This window comes from Cetorhinus maximus, chromosome 6, assembly GCF_964194155.1.
Source record: "Cetorhinus maximus chromosome 6, sCetMax3.hap1.1, whole genome shotgun sequence".
NCBI lineage: Eukaryota > Metazoa > Chordata > Chondrichthyes > Lamniformes > Cetorhinidae > Cetorhinus > Cetorhinus maximus.
The window spans coordinates 3,281,803-3,296,130 of NC_135884.1; the positions used below are offsets into that span (position 1 = coordinate 3,281,803).

At 44.7% G+C, this 14,328-nt stretch overlaps 1 long non-coding RNA gene across 1 annotated transcript in view; it reads right to left on the bottom strand.

Moving 5' to 3' along the window:
* Positions 1–13,918, bottom strand: part of LOC144681460 (uncharacterized) — a 55,515-nt gene extending 41,597 nt beyond the window's left edge. The window contains exon 1 of the long non-coding RNA XR_013576784.1: positions 13,380–13,918. This is a non-coding gene — a long non-coding RNA (uncharacterized LOC144681460). The remainder of the gene's footprint in view (positions 1–13,379) is intronic.
* Between the last annotated feature and the right edge of the window lie 410 nt (positions 13,919–14,328).

Here is a 14,328-nt window from a genome sequence, read left to right on the forward strand (position 1 = left end):
GCGGTAACTCTTTACATTTCCTTTGGGCCCTCCCACCTTAGCTGCACACCATCGTCCCTTTAGTTATTTAATCTCTTTAATCTATCACAGGCCTTCCCTTTTCTTCTTCCCTCCCCCATCCCACCCCACACACTCTTTTTCCCTTCCTCTGTACTTGCTTGAAACCCGTGAAATCCCTACCGTTTTTTTTTTTAGCTCTGGTGAGAAGGCATTGAGCTGAAACATTAACTCTGTTTCTCTCACCACAGATGTTGCCTGACCTGCTGAGTCTTTGTCGGATTTTCTGCCATTATGTCAGAGCAATTAGGGATGGGCAATAAATGCCAGCCTTGTCAGCAATGCTGACTTTCCCGGAACAGATATAAAAAATATTTTGTGGTTAAGGATTTGATAAACCACACTGCAGAGGGTGGCAATGTACATATTAGTTTATATGATGCTATAATCAGCTCCTACGTTCATTAACAAAGAGCAAAAACACCTGATCAGAGTCCGTACTTAGAGATAATCCGATCACCACTGTATTTAAATCATGTGGTGTTTTATCAGCAGCTACTGTACAACAAGCAGAGGTTTGTGAAGCTTGGCAAGTTTCACTTTACTGATCTCCTACAGAGCACAGTCAGCTGGGTGCTTGGGAGTATGGTATTAACATGCGATCTGACAGTTCCTTCACAAAGAAAGAAAGACTTTCATTTCTGTAACGTCTTCCACAGCCTCAGGACATTCCAAAGCACATAGGAGCCAAAAGCTCCACAAATGCTGCCAGACCGGCTCAGTTTTTCCAGAATTTTTTTGTTTTTATTTAAAATTCTCAACCTTGTTTACAAATCCCTCCATGGCCTCAACCCCTCCCTATCTCTGTAGTCTCCTCCAGCCTCACAACCCTCCGAATTCCTCCAATGCTGGCCTCTTGCACACCCCTGACCGCTCCATTGCTTGTGGCTGTGCCTTTAGCTTCCTGGGTCTTAACCTCTGGAATTCCCTCCTAAGCATCTCTACCTCTCTCCTCTGCTTTCAGTAGTTCCTTAAAACCTACCCCTTTGGCCAGGTTTTTGGTCACCCATCCTAATACATGGCTGAGTATCAAATTTTCTTTGGTAGCCATTCCTGTGAAGTGGATTGGGACTTTTTAAAAAATTTGTTCATGGGATGTGGGCATCGCTGGCTAGGCCAGCATTTATTGGCCATCCCTATTTGCCCTTGTTCAGAGGGCCTTTTTAAGGGTCACATGTAGGCCAGACCAGGTTTCCAGGAAAGCATATATTTCCTTCCCCAAAGGGCATTAGTGAACCAGATGGGTTTTTACAACAATCGGCAATGGTTTCATAGTCATCATTAGACTTTTAATTCCAGATTTTTATTGAATTCAAATTTCACCATCTGCCATGGTGGGATTTGAACCCTGATCACCAGGGCATTACGCTGGGTCTATGTTGAGGCCAGTGACAATGCCACAAAGCCACTGCGTCCCCATTTTATCATGTTAAAATTGCTATATAATTAGCACAAAGGAAGATGATTGTCGTTGTTGGAGATCAATCATCTCAGCTCCAGGACATCACTGCAGGAGTTCCTCAGGGTAGTGTCCTCGGCCCAACCATCTTCAGCTGCTTCATCAATGACCTTCCTTCCATCATAAGCTCAGAACTAGGAATGTTCGCTGATGATTGCACAATGTTCAGCACCATTCGCAACTCCTCAGATACTGAAGCAGTCCATGTCCAAATGCAGCAAGACCTGGACAATATCCAGGCTTGGGCTGACAAGTGGCAAGTGCCAGACAGTGACCATCTCCAACAAAGGAGAATCTAACCATCTCCCCTTGACATTCAATGGCATTCCCATCACTGAATCCCCCACTATCAACATCTTGGGGTTACCACTAAGCAGAAACTGAACTGGACTAGCCATATAAATACTGTGGCTACAAGAGCAGGTCGGAGGCTAGGAATCCTGTGATGAGTAACTCACCTCCTGACTCCCCAAAGCCTTTCCACCATCTCCAAGGCACAAGACAGGAGTGTGATGGAATACTCTCCACTTGCCTGGATGAGTCCAGCTCCCACAACACTCAAGAAGCTTGACACCGTCCATGACAAAGCAGCTCATTTGATTGGCACCCCATCCACAAACATTCACGCCCTCCACCACCGACGCACAGTAGCAGCAGTGTGTACCATCTACAAGATGCACTGCAGAAACTCACCAATCCTCCTTAGACAGCACCTTCCAAACCCACGACCACTACCATCCAGAAGGACAAGGGCAGCAGGTAGATGGGAACACCACCACCGGGAAGTTCCCCTCCAAGCCACTCACCATCCTGACTTGGAAATATATTGCACTTCCTTCACTGTCGCTGAGTCAAAATCCTGGAACTCTCTCCCTAACAGCACTGTGGGTGTACCTACACCACATGGACTGCAGCGGTTCAAGAAGGCAGCTCACCAACACCTCCTCTAGGGCAATTAATAATGGGCAATAAATGCTGGCCTAGCCAGTGTCGCCCACATCCCATAAATAGATAATTTTTTAAAAAGTTGTTGTTGTCCAAGGCCTCACCCTTCCTGATCTCTGGAATCTCGTTCAACCCCACAACCCTCCGAGATGTCCATGTTCATCTAATTCTGGCCCTTCATGCATTCCCAATCATAATCGCTCCACCACAGGTAGCCATGTCTTCAGCTGCCTGAACCATAAGATCTGGAATGCCCTCCCTAAACCCTTCTATCTTTCTACCTCACTATCTCTACCTACCTCTTTGACCAAGCTTTTGGTCATTTGACCTAACATCTCCTTGTGTGGCTCGGTGTCATGTGAAGTGCCTTGGGATGTTTCATTATATTAAAGGCACCATATAACTAGAGGTAGCTGTTGTTGAGGTGGGATTGTGTAGATTGTGATCTATCCCTCATGTTGTGGATGATTCTTTCTTGTAGATGGCTGGGCTCAAGCACAAGGTCAGTGTTGACTGTGTGTTTACTGATGGCTGATGAGCCTAATCTCTGCCTGACAGGCTGTCCTACAGTGAGGACATCGGTTGTCGACTGATAGAGGCAATGGTGGATTGTGGGTTCGAGCAGCTGCCCTCACTTCCCGTCTCTCTCACCGCCCTCTCTCAGTCGCTGCCCTTGTTGATTGGAAGATCTTGACACCATTTTTGATAATGAATCACCATTTTGGTTGCAACTATAGTGACATCAAAATATATTGTGATGCTCAAGGCATCGTAACTATATGGGACAGGCTGGGTAGATCACAGGGTCGTTTTCTGTCTGTTAATGTTTGGGTGTGCCTGATTTTCAACAACAAGTTGCATTTATATAGTGCCTGTCATATAATAAAATGTCCCAAAGTGCTTTGCAGGGGCATTACAAAGCAAAATTGCACACCGGGCCACATATTAAGGCAGGAGGCAAAAAGCTTGGTCAAAGAGGTAAGTTTTAAAGAGCATCTTAAAGGAGGAAAGTGATGTAAAGAGGTGGGGAGCTTTGGAATGGAATTCCAGAGCTTATGGCCTAGACAACTGAAAACACCAATAATGGAACAATTCCAATCGGGTGCTCAAGCCAGAACTGGAGGAGCCCAGAGATTCCAGAGGAGGTGACAGAGATAGGCAGTACTTCAGAATGATTCATTGGCTGCCAAGCACTTTGGGACGTCCTGAGAGTTCTTATTTTTCTTTCTTTCCTGGGTCCCAGGTGAGGAGCTGTCTTCACCCAATATCAGATTACACCAGGGCCAGAATATTACATCTCGCCGGCCGGCACGCATCCAACCCGAATGGACGCGAAATAGCGCGAGACGATGTTGGGCGAGTACCGGGCGATATTTCACACGGCGGGTGCGGGCGCAGCGATCAGGAGCGCGCCCGCCGACAATTAAGTGGGCAATTAAGCCCATTAATGATGCAATGAACAGCGATTTTACGCGGCCCGTCCACATTGACGGTTGGCGGATGGGCCATTCTCCCAGGCGGCTTTCACATTTTTGCTCAAACCTCGATCCCGGGCAGGATGAAATCTACCTGGGAAATAAAATAAGAGATATCTGGGCACTGTTTTTTTTTATGGGGTTTGCTTTCAGGCGCTGGATTGTGCTGCTTGGACATTTCTTGCAGCATTTTTGTCCTGTCCTTTATTCTGTGGAGATCTGCAGCTCCCTGGGGCAGTCGTCTGTTCCCTAGGGAACTCAGTGGAAGCCTCACCAGCGCCCGCGGTGACATCAGCGCCCGCCCTCTTTGCGCCCCCACCCCGGCAGCCCCGCTGCGCGTTTCAGAGCACGTTTCACTCCGGCTGGCCGTAAATTAGCCAGCCAGCGTTAAATCGGGCCCACTGATTGCGCGCACCCAATGACCGAAAAATTCAGGCCCTGGAGTCAAAGGGCAGAACGCTGGCTATTCCCAACTTCCTATTTCTGAGTGCAATATGATCAATTGTAAAATTCTAGTGGGCACCCTGCCAGAGATGACCAAACTCAGTCCGAATTACTAACGTTTATGGGTCAGTACAGTACCCAACAGGGAATAAGATAAACTTTCACCAGCTAGAATCTCTCAAAGTGCTTTACAGCGAATGAAGTACTTTTAAAGTTTAATCACTCTTGTAATGCAGGAAATGTGGCAGCCATTTTGCACACAGCAAGCTCCCAAAAACATCAATCTATTTCAGCAATGTCAGTTATGTAATAAATATTGACCCCAGGATACTGAAAAGGACACCGCTTCTTGTCATAGCGTCAGAGGATCTTTTACATCTACTGAAAGAGTAGACAGAGCCTTGATTTAACACCTTGCCAGAGAGACAGCAGCTCTGACGGTGCAGCACTCCACTTGGATGTTAGCCTAGACCTGGTACTTAAAACCTTCTGACTCAGAGGTGAGAGCACTACCCAGTGAGCCACAGCTGATATTCCAGTCATCCTTTCTATTATCTATTAGCAATAACCATGCCTGTCAAGATTCAAATATTCTGTCCTACCTATGCTGAGTTGGATGCAGATATTGGTAGTTGTAAGGTTGTATGTTGTCTCCTGAAGAGGTCCAGAGGGTTATACAGTTGAATGGTAATAACTGCTTTTTAATAATACATAGCTATATACATTTTTTTATTCATTCATGGGATGTGGGCATCACTCACTAGGCCAGCATTTGTTGCCCATCCTCTAATTCAACAGGCATTTAAGAGTCAACCACATTACTGTTGAGGCCAGACCAGATAAGGATGGCAGAGGACGTTAGTGAACCAGAAGGGTTTTTACAACAATCAGCAATGGTTTCATAGTCATCATTAGACTTTTTAATTTACTTTTTTTTTAAAAATTCCAGATTTTTATTGAATTTAAATTCCACCACCTGCCTTAGGAAGATTCGAACCTGGGTCCCCCAGAGCATTATGCTGGGTCCCTGGATTACTAGTACAGTGACAATACCACTACACCATCACCTCCCCCAGGTTAGAGTCCTGACTAGGTGCTATCTTCATGCCAACCTTTATCAAACTCACTATTCTCTACATCATAATGTGGACAGTACTGTTTCCCCAGTCCCACATTAACCCTTACAGCCCCAAACACCCTAATACCACGCTTCCCCCAAGTCTTTACTCAAATGTATTTACATGCTACCCCTTCTCCCCTCCAAGCCTCTGACTTTACTGATTCAGACAGTCTGGAGGCTGTTTTCAAGTTTGGGGACTGCAGTCTCAACTGCTTTGGGCTGACTTTGTTGGTCTGGAGTTGAAGTTATTGCACTTGGTGTTTCAAATACTCGGCTATCAACATCCGATTTGCTTCTCGCACTCCTTAGTGTTGTATTTTTCTTTGTCGACAATCTGTCTTCCTTGGTCAGTTACCATTGGCTTATCCCCCTCCATCCGGAGGGAACGTTCATTCATAGAGTGGACTCGGGTTTTCTTTCTCGTTGGGGTCTGCCATGTTCTTCCTGGAAGTTGAAGATTTACCTCCCTTATGTTTGTATGTTCCTCATCCTCGAGCTGAACCTGCAGTTTGGTTTCTAATGCTGCGCTTTGTTTCTTCATGTGACTTGTGCCTCCCGCAGTTTTGTCTTGGTGAGTTGGTGGTCACTTCTCTCCTGCTCCAGGGTCAACTTCATGTTGTGCGTGTCAAGCAATTCCAAAGTGAACTCCCAGTTGAGATCATCAGTACTGGTGTAGTTGGCTACAGTGGTTGTTTTGACGTCTTCTGCTATTTTGAGGAGGTTGAGGGCAACACAGACATCTGTGCTCAGGAGAGAAAAGGGTTGATTGCAGATGACATGCAGAATTTCAATTATTTGATTGTTGTCTTACCAGAGCGACTCCTGAATAATGCCTATGACCAGTTGGATTCCTCATCTGTGGCCAGAGGTCTTTTAGCCACGGTTCATGATCTGACAGGACTGTCACACTGGCTCCTGTGTCTAACTTGAAATTCATGAGATGGCCATTGACAGATATGTCAGCATTCCAAAATGTGAATCTGGGATCCTTAATTTCTGCCAATAAGTATTGTTGGACTTCCTCTTGGCATGGCTCATCTATCTCATTGACTCATTTGGGATACCCCACATGTCTTGATGCTTTGGATTTACATTTCTTTCCAAAGTATCCTAGGCGGTTGCAGTGAAAGCTCTGCACGGTGATCGCTGGACACTGCTCACACCTGTGAGGACTCTTGGTGCCACAGCGTTGACATGGCCTGCCACCATTTTGAATTTTGCTCGAGTATTGCTTTCCCTGCCCTGGAATCTCCTTTACCCTGTTGTTGCTTTATGAGTTGGGCTGTTGGGGTTGCTCTGTTCCATGGTTTGACTTCACCACGCAAAATGGATCAGTTTTGCTGGCGGACTTCTGATTGTCTGGTGATTTGGATGGCTTTTTCCAAAGCCAGATCTTCATTTAGATTGGGGTACATCTAAAAGAGTGTCATTGGCCACTCCCACTACTATTCGATCACTTATGGGCTCTGACTTAAGGTCACCACTGTCAGAGCCTTCAGCCAATCTGTATGACTCATTAATGAAAGAGTCTATGGGTTCCCCGGGCTTTTGGATTCTTTTGTCAAATTTTGCTCGCTCCAAAACGTTATTGCTTCTTCGGTTAAAGTCGGCGTCAAAGGACTTCATGACCTCTTCAAAGCTGTCAGAAGATTCATTTATTCTTTGTCTGGCAATTATGTCATTGGCTATTGGACCTACTGAATATAATAGTGTATTCACGTGTTCAGCCCCTGTTTTCTTATTCAAGCCTGATGCTATCATAGATCTTAGAAACCATCTTCTCCATAACGCCCAATTTTGCACCTGGTCCAGCCCTTCCATCTGTCTTAATTGGTCTGGTAGTGTTGATTTACCATCCGTGGCTGTTTTCAGCACAGGGGGTTCGGCTTTAAATAATTGTTTCTTTCTTCCCATGCTTGCCAGGATTTGGTGAGCTCCCATTACGGTTATGGAGCCATTTTAAACTTCAGCAACTCTGCAGAACATCTTTTGAACGAATGGTTTCAGCCAGCTGGTTGCTTCCCTGAGCTTGGAGAATCAAATTGAAGCTGAGTTTTTTGCTCTGATTTCTCATTAAATTTATCTTTCTCGTCCACGTGCAGTCACCATGTGTTATGACGCCGATTCTGGATTCAGGCTGCAGCATTAAACAATCCGTCTGTCGGTGCTGCCTGGTTATTGCTCCACATTTAAAACCTTATTTCAGCTCTTTTTTTTTGGAGTTTGTTCACCCTTTTGCGACCTGGCTCGGTCCTTTGACTCTGTTTCTGATCAGGTCTCATAACAGACCTCCATGTGCTCTGTTGGAGTCCTTTTATCTTTCTCCTATCTTCCCTCTGCCCTCCAGCCTAGAATTTACAGCTTTTAAATCCCAATTCAAATGATAGAAAAATCCCAAATCAGGACAGGAAAATGCTAAAAACTCCAGACCGGGTTGATCAGCCATCCTAGTAAAGGATCCACACTCCACACCTCGTGTCTCTTTACAGATGGTGATCCATCTGCATGTTTTTTTCATTATAAAATCCAACTCCTGCTTGTTTTACCTCAATCTTTTTTTCTTACTGATTCCCTGCTCTGGTATTCTAAAATCTCTCAGATGCCAATACATCAGTATTTGTGGCTCGATGAGCATGTGGTGTTTGGTTGTCAGAGTTCAGCCTCTGATGCGATTGGATTAAAATGTGTAAGCTTCTGCTGCAATGTCTTTGTTAACTCTCTCTAAACCCTGTTAATTTAATTTGGGTTCCATCTTTCACTTCAAGCAACATTACTCTCTCCTCCCTGCGCTCAGCAAGAACCATCAGCTGGTTTAAGTTTACCTGAGGTTTGGATTCTTACAGCATAGAAGGAGGCCATTCATCCCATCATGCCTTTGCTGGCTTTGAGAGCTGTCCAATTCATTTCCACAGCCAGGTTTTCTCCCCATAAGCCTGCAATTTAGTCTTCTTCAAATATACATCCAATTGCCTTTTGACAGTTCCTATGAAAAGCTTTGTTTCTCTTGCTGTACCAACCAATCCAAATCAAGCCCAATTTCTGCTTTCAAGCATGCAGCCAACAGTATAACTCCTCATCGGTTGATGTGTGCAGGGGGTTGGTGCTCACAGTAAAGCCACTGGAACACAAACCCTCACAGCAATTAAGTTTGGGGAAAGGGTTAAGGGGTTTCTATGGTACTTTGAGGAGGGGCCTACATTCATTCAGAGTTAATTGCATAAGGCTTGTGAACATACAGAAACAATGGATGGGAAGAGGCCCCACATTCTTATCTGAAACATTGTGCCTTATCCCACCAGCAATCTACCTGGGAGATGTTCAAAAAAATCCCAGATGAAAGCCCGAAGGCAATTAGGAGAAAAAAATCTCAAGGAAATTCCTCCCTTTAGACAATTGAAACTAGTCCAGGACTCCACACTGAAGGTCTTGTTCTCACTCTTGTTTTCAAATCCCTCCTTGACCTCAATGCCACCCCTCCCCCAGCTCTGTAAACTCCTCCAGCCATACAACTCGATGAGATCTCTAATTTCCTCTAATTCTGGCTTCTTGCCCATCGCCGATTTTAATCGCTCCATCGTTGGTGGCTATGCTTTCAGCTGCCTGAGGCCCAAAGCTCCGGAATTCCCTCCCTAAACCTCCGTTTCTCTATCCAACTTTCCTCCTTTAAGATTCTCCTCAAGATCTACCTCTTTGACTAAGCTTTTACTCTTTATGTGGTGTGGATATCAAATTTATGTTTGATAATCCTGACTGTGAAGGACTTTGGGACTTACTGCATTAAAAACGCTTAATAAATGTAAGTTGTTGCTTTGCTGCTTCCAGTACCTGTTAGTTCACCCAACTTTGATAGGTGTGATCTCCTTTCCAGCCAGGAATTGGCCAACTCTCTTTTGAAAGTATGCAGTGAATCACAAACTCACTACATGAACCAGCAACTTGTTCCCTAGGTACACCACCTACAGGGAAAAGATGCACATCCAATATCTAACCTGGTTCTGCTCTTTAGTCAAGACCCCTGGCCCTCCCCGAGCTATCTAACTGAGGTGATTTATCAAAAGGGACACAACCCAGTCCTTAAACTATTTTATATAACTCTATCAACCATCTCTATTATCAACCTTCTACCTTCATAAAGATCTATAAAGGATTGATAGCATTGTATCATCTGTGTACTTCTCCCTCTCTACATTCTCACTTGTGTTCAAATCAAGACTCAACGTAACATCTTCAGCTACTTCATCAGTGACCTTCCTTCCATCATAAGGTCAGAAGTGAGGATGTTCGCTGATGATTACACAATGTTCAGCACCATTGGCGACTCCTCACATACTGAAGCCGTCCATGTCCAAATGCAGCAAGGCCTGAGCCTGAATTTTGTGCTCGTCGGGCGTGTGCGATCGGCGGGCCCGAAATGCACTTCTGTCTGCGATCGGCCCCCAACCGCGATCTTACACCCGGCTGGCCAATAAACGACCAGCCAGGGTGAAACACACCAGAAGAAAGATTCAGCACTGCTGTTGGAGTCAGGAAGAGGGCGGATGCCAACATCAGCGCGGGTGCGGGGTGAGCGCAGCGAGAGAGCTCCCTGAGGGCAGACAGCTGCCTCAGGGAACTGCAGACCTGCAAATAAGAAAATAAAGCCCAAAAATGCTGCAAAAAATGTCCACACAGCACAATCAAGCACCTAGGAGCAGACCTCATAAAAAAAACAGCACCCAGATATTTCCTTTTATTTTAAATCGTAACGAAGATTTCATCCCGGCCTTGGGTGTGGCTTCACCAAATATGTAAAGCCTACCTGGCGATTGGCCCACCTGCCAACCGTAAGGCGGGCCACAGAAAAATCACTGACAATTGGGACATTAATGGACTTGATTGCCCACTTAATTGTTGGCTGGCACTCTTCTAACTTTTGCGGGCACCCGCCGAGGGAAATATCATGTGAGTGTGTGATGACGTTGGGAGGCGCGCCCAATGTCATCTCACGTGATTTCAAGCCTGTTAGGGTCGGGCACGGGCATGCCTGTGAGATGTTAAATTCTAGCCCTGGACAATATCCAGGCTGAGCTGATAAGTGGCAAGTAACATTCACATCACACAAGTGCCAGGCAATTACCAACTCCAATAAAGATAGAATCTAACCATCAGCCCTTGACATTCAATGGCATTACCATCGCTGAGTCCCCCAGTATCAACTGAACTGGGCCAGCCATATAAATAATGTGGCTACAAGAGCAGGCCAGAATCTGACAATTCTTTTATTTTATTCATTTATGAGTTGTGGGCGTCACTGGCTGGGCCAGCATTTATTGCCCATCTCTAATTGCCCTTGAGAAGGTGGTGGTGAGCTGCCTTCTTGAACCGCTGCAGCGAGTAACTCATCTCCTGACTCCCCAAAGCCTGTCCACCATCTATAAGGCACAAGTCAGGAGTGCGATGGAATACTCCCCACTTGCCTGGATGAGTGCAGCTCCCACAGCACTCAAGAAGCTCGACTGAAAAAGACAATGCAGCCCACTTGATTGGCACCTCATCCACAAATATTTATTCCTTCCACCACCAGTGCACAGTAGCAGCAGTGTGTACCAACTACAAGACGCACTGTAGCAACTCACCAAGGCTTCTTAGACAGCACCTTCCAAACCCACGATCTCTACCATCTAGAAGGACAAGGGTAGCAGATAGATGGGAACACCACCACCTCGAAGTTCCCCTCCAAGCCACCCACAACCCTGAGTTGGAAACATATCGCCGTTCCTTCACTGTCTCTGGGTCAAAATCCTGGAACTCCCTCCCTAACAGCACTGTGGGTGTACCTACACCACATGGGCTGCAGCGGTTCAAGAAGACAGCTCACCACCACCTTCTCAAGGGCAATTAGGAATGGGCAATAAATATTAGCCTTAGCAGCGATGTTCACATCCCATGAAAGAATAAAAAAAAACTCATTGTCACCTCAAGACCTTAAAATGTGGGACACCTCACCTCCAACAATCTTCCCTTCCTTCTATGCTCTGCATTAGCACTGCCTAATCACTGCTGCTTAATTTACCTCAAGTTCTTGCCTAACCTTTTCAGTATTGGTGGAGGTGTTCCCAATTCTGTTTGGACAAATTCCTGGAGGTTTGATCGCCTGACACCGGGACAGTAACTGGATGTCAAAGTAATTCTCAGAGCATGTGAAAGGCTGACATGTTTCAGAGGAGATCTGATAAGGCACAAGGTAAATGCAACTCTGCCTGAGAAGGTCAGTTGACCAGAGTGGACTTATTTTTCTCATCTCCCTATGTTGTTTGCCCATTTGGTGGCATCATTGGAGAGTGAACACTCTCAGACTGACACCTAAACTAGAGCTCCAGACAGAAGCATTGAAAGCTTTGTAGTAATTATATATGACGGGTGTCAATGTGGATCACGTGGTAACACTCTCACCTTCTTATTAGAAAATTGTGGGTTCAAGCCCAGCTCCAGAGACTGCAGCACATAATCAGGCTGATCCTCCCAGTGCAGTACTGAGGGAGGGAGTGCCGCACTGTCAGAGCTGTTGCTTTGTGAATAAGATGTTAAACTGAGACCATGTCCACCATTCATGTGCATGTAAAAGACCCAATCATACTAATCGAGGAAATGGAGGGCAATTCTCCCTGTTGTCCTGGGTCAATATATATTTCTCAACCAACATCACTGAAACAGATTATCTGGTCATTTATCCCAATTACTGAGTATAAATTAACTGAACCATTTTCCTACACACCAAAAAGTAACTCATTGACTGTGAAGCACTTGAGGACATCCAGAGAATGAGAAAGGCTCTACAGATATGTACAAGCAAAATACTGGATGCTGGAGATCTGAAATTAAAACAGAAAGTGCTGGAGAAATTCAGCAAGTCTGGCAGCATCAGTGGAGAGAGAAACAGAGTTAACATTTTGAGTACAGTATGACTCTTCTTCAGAACTGATTGTCTATAGAAATGTAGGTTCGGCCGATGTTACAGAATAAATCCAATAATTTGTGATTAATATCCTGGACTGTTCACCAATTTTTATGTGGATAATCTTTCTTCTGACATATTGATAATTGAATGTAAAATCAGCTGTTATCAGGCCTTTAGATTGGGTTTAGCAAAATTATCAATAATCTCTTGGGGTGTCACCCACCTTATTCCTTATCTACCCCCTTCATTTCCAGCATTTTGAAACAGCCCACAATTATGATTAAAAATAAATTCCTTGTGCCTTCTCCAGCTGGTACACTTCCTCATACATTTGTTGACCTTTGGTTATTACATCACCAGACCTTTACTCATTTGCCATAATTAATCATTTATATCCAAAGTTCCACTGCTTTCTCCCCATTGCTTTTTCCACCTTTTCAGTAGCTGTTACATCATCCTTTATTGCGACTCCTCTGCCAAACCTAATAATAAAGGAACTTTCTCTATTGAGTATCTAGAAAGCCTCAGGGTCGAACAAGATATCAAGTTTGCAAATAGTCTGATTTAGCCTGAGACAGTGGTCAGGAAAGGGGATGTAATCGATCTCCAAAGAATGGAGTCAGTGATAGGGTCTGAAGCTCCAGTCTTCCCAATGTTACTTTGAGGAAATTATGATTCACCCACGACGGGAAGTCAGTCAAACTTTAAGCAATATAATGTTTTTAATGACATTCAATTTGAAAGGCACTACACAGGTAAAACAAATTTCACGCTTTGCTGATAGCAACATTAGCGATGTAAACAGAACAAGAGCAAATTTGTTCAGGTGTGTTTGTTCAAACTCTATTGTCAAAGAAAATGTCATTATCAGATTTCAAGCTGGTTATCTAAAATAAAATGATAACCATTCATGAATGGATGCATTGTATACATTCTTCTTACGTTTGGAAGCACTCCATCGTTCCCGTAGGACTCATCTTGGGGCTGTGGCAGGGAATGGGGACGACTGCTGTGGTTTTCTTTGGTCCGCACGCAGGTCAGCCCGGGATTTGGGTTCAGGAAGCGGCGGTGGACAATGGCGGTGATCTTACCCAATATTCAGAGCGGCTGAGAAAACGCTCTATCCCTGACAGCAGGAGTGTCGCGCATGTGCACTCGGGTGCAAAGCTGGATAAGGAGACTAGATTGACTCTTCCCTCAGTGAGGTGAATGACACCAGCTACTGCATTTCATTAAAACAAAACAGTTCTCATTTCAAATATATAACCTTTAATTTGTTTTATGTGTGTGTGTGTAAGTGGAGAGTGTTTTCCCACCAGGACTGAGTAACCTTACTCTAATTATTAGATATCTCTGGGTTACTGACTCCTCCTGAGTCTCAATAACCTGACAGAAAATATATCAGTGTTAAAACTGAAAAATAAATAACTACTTTTTGGTCCATAAGCATAACCTTGATCTATGACAAAAACAGAATTACCTGGAAAAACTCAGCAGGTCTGGCAGACCTGCTGAGTTTTTCCAGGTAATTCTGTTTTTGTTTTGGATTTCCAACATCCGCAGTAGTTTTTTGTTTTTACCTTGATCTATGAGTCAATTATAACCTTTCATGAAAATCTGAGCGTTACTGTACATTGCCAAAGACAGACTTGCATTTTTATATCACCTGACATGGCATCGGTGTATTCCAAAGCAAACAATTTTGTTGTTGAGATGTAATAACTGTTCTAATGTAGGAAACACAGCAGCCAATTTTCACACAGCAAGTTCCAACAAGCAGATCATGTGATTCAGGTGATGTTGATTTAGTGATAAGTACCGTCTGACAGTGCAGCACTCCCTCAGACCTGACCCTCTAACAGTGCGGCACCATCTCAGTATTGACCACCTG